This window comes from Rhinopithecus bieti, unplaced genomic scaffold, assembly GCF_001698545.2.
Source record: "Rhinopithecus bieti isolate Rb0 unplaced genomic scaffold, ASM169854v2 scaffold_50517, whole genome shotgun sequence".
Classification (NCBI taxonomy): Eukaryota; Metazoa; Chordata; class Mammalia; order Primates; family Cercopithecidae; genus Rhinopithecus; species Rhinopithecus bieti.
Genome location: NW_016819943.1, coordinates 111010 through 118208, shown reverse-complemented (window position 1 = coordinate 118208; position 7199 = coordinate 111010). Strand labels below are relative to the sequence as shown.

Sequence of the window (7199 nt, the reverse complement as noted above, 5' to 3'; positions counted from 1 at the left end):
AAAAAAAAAAAAAAAAAAAAAAAAAAAAAAGTTATCATGAGATTATAGTTATTGAGAGAAAATAAAGCAGGTATGGTCCAATGTTAACAACTAGAGAACTTGGGTGAAGGTTGAAGGTTATGTGCAAGTCCTTTGTACTGTTCTTGAAACTTAAAGTCAAATTATTCCAAAATAAAACTAACCCTCCCCACCAAAAATCACAATTTTTCAACTAATTATATATCTAGGCAATTGTCTTCAAGGAATGTTAAAACTGCTACATGTAAGAGCAACAGGACTTTTATAATGGATGAATCAACCTGATAGCAACAGAACTGACGAACTGTGGCATTAGTAAAACTGGAACAACCAGACAATAGAGTGGGACTGCGATACAGTGGGAAAGACACCACACCACCAACAAAGGGTTCTTGTGAGAGGTGGGGAAGGGAGAACCTGGTTTTAGTCAAGTCAGTTTTCTCATGGCTTTCTAATGGCTCAAGTCACGTTTTCTAATTCACAGAAAACATGGCGAGGTCAGGGGGGAAGAAATCGACACCATTAAGACACTTCTTGCTAAATCCAGAGAATATGCAATGTGCTATGAATAAATGATCCAGTTTTTCAACTTTTTCTCTTTTTGTAGGGAGAACTGTTAAGACTAAAGGAGACTTACAGCCTATCAACCAAATGCAATGAACATTGTTTTGATTTGCATTCAAACTTTGTAAAAAGACACCTTGGAGACAATCTGAGAAAGTCATCTGTGGACCGGATGTGTTGTTAACGTGATAAGGCACTGTGGGTTGCTTTTTCTAAGATGTCCTCTTTTATCATATGTATTAAAAAGATTTATGAGTGACATAATACCTAGGATTTGGTTTAAAATATTCTAAGAGAACAAAGTGGGATAAATACAACAAAATGGGCAAAATGTCAATAATTGTTGAAGCCAGATTATATTAGGTAGGAGTTTGTTACACTAGTCTACTTCTATGTATGTTTCTTTTCTTTTTTTTTTTTTTTTTTTTTTTCCCGTTTTCACTTTTTCATCACTCCCTAGAATATTTTCATTAAAAGAAAACTGGCCTTGGGAAAAAACTAATTGAAGATGACCACAACCCAGTGACCTCAGGACTGCTAAAGACTCAGACCGTTCACAAATGAAGGTTTGGGCCACCCAACAGATGAGGGGCTGGCAAAGGGTGAGTGGAACTTAGTAAAGCCAACACCCTCCACAACCTTGTGACCACGGACAGAAACAAGAAATGTGGCAGCGATGTGCATTTTATTCCTTCTTATATATACATACATGTTTGCAGATACAAACCAACTTTTCTCTACTTTCCCCTACTAATTTACATAAATACAATGTATTCCTTAAGATATCAAATAGTCAGGTGAGACTGAACTTGAAGTTAGTATCACCTAAAAATGGACATAACAACTGATGGATGGGACGAGTGGACACAGTGTTAATGGTTTCCCTACGGTTACTAACTAACCTTTCAGTAATTTCCCCCATGTTGTTCCCAACACTTCAAACACCAATTCTTTTTCTTTTTTACACTCATCTAGGGTGGTTTCTGTTTCACGATAGGACCCTGACCTGCTTAAGGCCCCATTTCATGTTACCAAAGTCAGAAAATCCAGGCAGGTGACTGTCCCCCTATGCAAGGCTCACCATGCTTGCCTTTCAACTTGGCTCTCCTTCAGTAAAACTGCAAAAGGTTACTCGTCACGCACCGTCAAGAGGCCAAGTGTCAGCAGTTTACTGCTGCACACGTGCCTCACACTCACACACACACTAGGAAGCTGGAGCTGAAATCTGAGTTAGGCTAGGCTGGGGGGTCTCCACTGAGGCTGTCCATTTAGAACTCTGGGGAATTTGAAAATAATTTCCAATGCACAGTCCCACCCCAGATTACAGACTCTGGGACATGGAGCTAAGGGACTGATTTTTGTTTCAAGTTCCTTAGGTGATCTGGGCTAACCACCTCATCTAACAATGAAACTGAGGACCAGAGACAGGACGGAAAAAAATTGGTTAATAATGAGGCTAGTACTTACATGCAGCCTCCTGGAACCCATACCACATTGCCTAAGGGTTACTTCTTTGCACTAATTATAAGACATCTAAGAAGGTGTTTACTCTGATTTCATATGCTCTACTGCATCTACGTATGTGCCCATGAACGCCCTTCTCACTTGCAAAATGGCCTACAAGTAGTATTTGTCGCCAGGCCTGGTGGCTCATGCCTGTAATCCCAGCACTCTGGGAGGCCAAGGCAGGCTTATCACCTGAGGCTGGGAGTTCAAGACCAGCCTGGCCAACGTGGTGAAACACCATCTCTACTAAAAACACAAAAATTAGCCGGGCGTGGTGGCACATGCCTGCAATCCCAGCTACTTGGGAGGCAGAGGTAGGAGAATGGCTTGAACCCCGGAGGCGGAGGTTGCGGTCAGCCGAGATCGCACCAGTGCACTCCAGCCTGGGCGACAGAGTAAAACTCTGTCTCAAAAAAAGGAAAAGAAAAAAAAAGTACTTGTCAAGCTTTTTTTTTTTTCTTCAGAGTCTCGCTTTGTTGCCCAGGCTAGAGTGCAATGGCATGATCTCTGCTCACTGCAACCTCTTCCTCCTGGTCTCCTAACTCAGCCTCCTGAGTAGCTGGGATTACAGGCGGTGCCACCAAGCCCAGCTAATTTTTGCAATTTTTTAGTAGAGACAGGGTTTCTCCTTGCTGGCCAGGCTGGTCTCAAACTCCTGACCTCAGGTGATCCACCCGCCTTGGCCTCCCAAAATGCTGGGATTACAGATGTGAGCCACTGCTCCCAGCCTTGTCAAGCATTTCTGTGCTGGGAACATACTATGTAATAACAATTTCATTGATCACAACTCCCTGATAGTTCTCGTTTCACAGATGGGAGAAAAATACAGACAGAAACTTGCCCCAAGTAACTGATCAACATGCAAATCTGACAGTTTGATTCCAGGGCTCCCATGCACAAAACCAGTCCCAGATTCACTCCATAGAGTACTTAAACCCCAGGCTGGGCGCGGTGGCTCACGCCTGTAATCCTAGCACTTTGGGAGGCCAAGGCAGGTGGATCACCTGAGGTCAGGAGTTTGAAACCAGCCTGGCCAACATGGTGAACCCTGTCTCTACTAAAAATAAAAAATTTAGCCGGGCATGGTGGTGGGCGCCTGTAATCTCAGCTACTTGCGAAGCTGAGGCAGGAGAATCCCTTGAACCTGGGAGGTGGAGGTTGCAGTGAGCCAAGATCGAGCCATTGCACTCCAGCCTGGGTGACAGAGCGAAACCGTCTCAAAACAAAACAAAAAAACAAAACGAAAAAACCCCAGATGCTATGTAGAATTAGGAAATAAAACACACAGTAAGGTTGGGTCACTGGCACCTGCTCTGGGTCCCTGACTGCACAGGAACAGAAACCAGAGCTTACTGAGTCCCCTCATTGGGAAAGCCTAAGATCCTCAGTCCACAGGCAAAACTGGTGTACCCAGGAAGACTCTTATCCCATGATCAGTGTGCACAAACCATCCCACGTTGCCCACTTTAAAACACAAGACTGCAAAGGATGTGGTAGAGACTGCAACTGCCTATGTAGCATCCGTTTTCCCAATTTCTCAGTAACAGGATCCCAATGACATTTGGGGATGAAAGCACTCAACTAAAATCCCAAAACGTCTACAACTAACTGTAGTTATGTATCTACGTTCTGGCTGGTAAGACTTAAGATGTTGGATAGGGCTCCCCAAAAAGCTCCTTAAACAGGGCTGAGCAAGGAGGTGTGCTGTTTGCCTCACCCCACTCCTTCTTCCTGCCTGGAATATAGGCATGATGGCTGGTGCTGTAACAGTCACCTTGGATCATGAGTCAGAAGAAGCAAGCCACAATCAGGATGCTGAAACAGAAAGAATCTGGATCCCTGGGCCACCCCACAAGTCTTGGACCAATGACCTAGTTCACTTGAAAATAAGCAATTTTATTGTCACTGCTGACTTTTTATTTTCTGTCAGATGCAACCAAACCCAATACTGACCCACTGACCATTCCCAGGAGCATGTCTCATGCTAAAGGAGAAATTCGAATAAAAAGGCAATTTGCTGCCAAGGGAAACTAACCTTCCACTCCTACAATTGGGGGACAATAAACAGTCCTTAAGAGGTGATGTCTCTGCTTCTTATGATCAGGTGGACTGAACCAAGTGTGAAGGTGATCGTGAGTTCCATCTCCAGGATGTCATCACTTTGGCAGCAATGAAAGGGAACGCAATGACAGCTTTTAGGTCGAAGATCAGCTATTAGGTAAAGAGCCCACTTCTTCCTTCCCAGAATCTATGTGCTGTTTCTCCCATGTGGTGCCCCACTGCTATGGCTGATACTTTTGTTGCAAAACATTCCCACTGATAAATTCTTTGGAGGGAAACTGTCCTCTTGAAGGTTTTAGGCTCCCAGGCCAGAACCAGCACTACCAAAAGCTATACGCGTCCATCGTTCTCAGGCAACACCTGCAAATAAGTATCACACATCTGGCTGCTTCAAGGTTCTCAGACTCTCCAGGGTCCTAGAAAGCATTACAGCTTCCTCACCAGAGACTGAACTCACGCAGGACGAAAGTCACCCTCCATAGCTGGGCTTTTGTGTTCTAAGAAACTCATCAACTCTAAGGTCAATTTCCATTTGGAATGTGCTCTGGTTGTACTTTACTCCCTCTAGAATGCGCTTGCCTGCTACTCTGTTGAAAATGGTCTAAGTCACATATTGGAAGTATAGAAATATGTTCATTTCAAATAATCACTTCTGTTTAATTAGTCATTCACATACTTTTATTAATAATGCACAGTTGGGCATTTTTTACAAAATTACCAATTTTCTTATCAGTGAATTTTAAAGTAGGGTGCAATATATATACGTATATAACATATATGTATATATTATATATATATTGAAAATGTAAAACATATACTTTTATATACATATTTGTATATATAAAAATATATGCATGTATAAATACAATAGTTTCCCTAAAAAAAATATTTAAATAAAGCCAGAAGTACCATTATCTATCCTAAAATTTAAAAAAACAAGCTGGGTGCACTGGCACATAGCTGTAGTCCCAGCTACTTGAGAGGCTGAGGCAGCAGGACCACTTGAGCCCAGGGGTTTGAGACCAGCCTGGGCAACATAGTAAGAACCCATCTCCAAAACAAAAACAAAAACCCTCAACTTAAAGCCAATGAAAATAAAGTCCTTCATGTATGCATAAACTCATTTTATGCAGGTATTTCCCCAAAACGGCTATAATATCTCCCATCCCACATGCTCTTCTCCAATGTGACCCTGCCACTCCTTTCATCAAGGGGGGTTGCAGTGAGAGGCCCATACTCCCTTCTCTTGAATCTGAGTGGGTTTGTGACTACTCTGATGGAATAAAGTGTCACAGAAGTGACTCTATATGACTCCTGAGCTAAGAGCTCAAAAAAGGTAACACAGCTTCTGCCTGGTTCTCTGGGGGAAGCCAATCACCACTTAACAAGTTCAACTCCTCTGAAGCTGCTATTCCGGAGAGGACACACATAGCTCCTCCAGTCATCAACCCAGCTGAGTTCCCAGCCTACAGCCAACGTCAACTATCATTACATGAGTGAGCCATCTTGGAAAGCTTGCCCTAATTCATTAAGCCTTCATAGGAATGCTGCCCCAGAAGACATCTGACCGCAACCAAAGAAGACCCCAGGAGAAGAACCATCCAGCTGAGCCCTATCCAAATTCCTGACCCACAGAATGAAGGGCTGTTGTAAGCCAATCTGGAGGGAATTTGTTATGCACAGCAGCCACCAGCACACCAATCTGCTTGTGGACAGTCTCCATAATCAAACTGTCTTGTCTGGGATGTTTTAAATCTCTGAATTTAAACAAATCAACCAACAAAACTAGAGCTGGGCATGGTGGCTCACACCTGTAGTCCTAGATACTCAGGAGGCTGAGGTGGGAGGATCGCTTGAGCCCAGGGGTTAAGGGCTGTTGTAAGCCAATCTGGAGGGAATTTGTTATGCACAGCAGCCACCAGCACACCAATCTGCTTGCGGACAGTCTCCATAATCAAACTGTCTTGTTTGGGATGTTTTTAAATCTCTGAATTTAAACAAATCAACCAACAAAACTAGAGCTGGGCATGGTGGCTCACACCTGTAGTCCTAGATACTCAGGAGGCTGAGGTGGGAGGATCGCTTGAGCCCAGGGGTTAAGGGCTGTTGTAAGCCAATCTGGAGGGAATTTGTTATGCACAGCAGCCACCAGCACACCAATCTGCTTGCGGACAGTCTCCATAATCAAACTGTCTTGTTTGGGATGTTTTAAATCTCTGAATTTAAACAAATCAACCAACAAAACTAGAGCTGGGCATGGTGGCTCACACCTGTAGTCCTAGATACTCAGGAGGCTGAGGTGGGAGGATCGCTTGAGCCCAGGGGTTAGAGACCAGCATGGGCAACAACACAAGACCCCATCTCCAAAAAAGTCAACCAAACAAAAAACTGGAAGCAAAGCGTGTACAAAACAAATACTTCAAAACTCAGGAAGAGTTAGGAGAACTTGGAAATAAGTTAATAGAATGGGATGAGAAAACGGTGGCTCTAAGTGAAAGGGTGAGCAAATGAGAATATGAAAGAGAGTAGAATTGAGAGACAGAAACAAACATTCCCAAGGAAGAGTGGTTTCTTTCTACTAAGTGGTAAATTCCTCAGATAGAAGCAAGTCTCCTTGGTTAAGCAAATGGATATTCTGTAACCAAAATGACTTTGTTCCCCCTAATCTGCCCATTCCACTCCCAATTTTTTAAAATTTATTTTCATTTTTCCTGAATACACACACAGAGTCTAGATGGGAAGGTGTGGGCAAGCTCTGGAGGTGTGTGTTCAGAGGGGGTGTGTCTGTGGCATGAGGGCAGGAGCTGATCCACATGGTAGCAGAAAGGGCCAGTCAAAAGAAAAAAGATACTTGGTCAAACTTACCGACATCTGCCTTGACCTCTACATTCTCAAATACAGAACCAGCCAGTGCTATGTGGTCTGGCAGAGAAAGAAGCCATGGTTGCCTCCATGTCTTGGGTGCTTGGAGCTTTTCCATGGTACCAAGAGGAACAGTTTAGTGCAGAACTCAGCCTCCATAAAGGTGAGTACAAGAGGTGCACTCAGAT

General features: G+C 43.5%; 1 protein-coding gene across 1 annotated transcript in view; it reads right to left on the bottom strand.

The window, feature by feature from the left end:
* Positions 1-5017, bottom strand: part of SNORC (secondary ossification center associated regulator of chondrocyte maturation) — a 22251-nt gene extending 17234 nt beyond the window's left edge. The window contains exon 1 of the mRNA XM_017859387.1: positions 4124-5017. The gene's annotated coding sequence lies outside the window, so the exon portion shown is untranslated. The remainder of the gene's footprint in view (positions 1-4123) is intronic.
* Positions 5018-7199: the final 2182 nt, after the last annotated feature.